This window comes from Frankliniella occidentalis, unplaced genomic scaffold (assembly GCF_000697945.3).
Source record: "Frankliniella occidentalis isolate FOCC.00 unplaced genomic scaffold, Focc_3.1 Scaffold17, whole genome shotgun sequence".
Classification (NCBI taxonomy): domain Eukaryota; kingdom Metazoa; phylum Arthropoda; class Insecta; order Thysanoptera; family Thripidae; genus Frankliniella; species Frankliniella occidentalis.
In genome coordinates, this window is record NW_026267147.1 from 2,232,140 (window position 1) to 2,232,640 (window position 501).

At 70.7% G+C, this 501-nt stretch overlaps 1 protein-coding gene across 3 annotated transcripts in view; it reads left to right on the forward strand.

Moving 5' to 3' along the window:
* LOC113213903 (uncharacterized) overlaps positions 1–501 on the forward strand; it is a 92,511-nt gene that overhangs the window by 39,012 nt on the left and 52,998 nt on the right. The gene's annotated exons all lie outside the window — the stretch shown is intronic.

The following is a 501-nucleotide window of genomic DNA, read 5'->3' on the forward strand; positions in this document are numbered from 1 at the left end:
TAGTAATCCCTTGTAGTCCCACGTAGTCCACCGTAGTCCACCGTAATCCCGCAATCGTGTGTACGCTCAAAAATGGAGTGGTGGCCCCCTCGGTCCGTCCGGTGTAGGCTGGGTCGGGCCGGGCCCCCGCCGCGCCGGGCGCGCCCAGCCCGTCCCAGCCGTATGTGGCCCCGGCCACCTCCTGGCGCGGCTGGGCTCCGGGGCCCCGTACGCCGCTCCACATGTGCGCCGGGACACACCTTTACCCCTTTACCCCACCTGTGCTACCGGGCGTGCGTGGCGCCGCCCGGTGAGATGCGTGAGGAGCCACATGTGCGTGTGGAGGGGGTGGTGGAGGGGGGAGGGCGCATGGACCGGGCTGGGGTGGGGGGGTCGGTTGGGAGCGATGAACTGGCTGGCTGCCTGGCTGCCCGCTTGCCGCCCCGCCCTGCTGGCAGCCTCTAGCCCGCCCGGCGGCTGTGTGTGTGACTCACATGCGTAGGCTGAGGAGGTCGCCCCGTC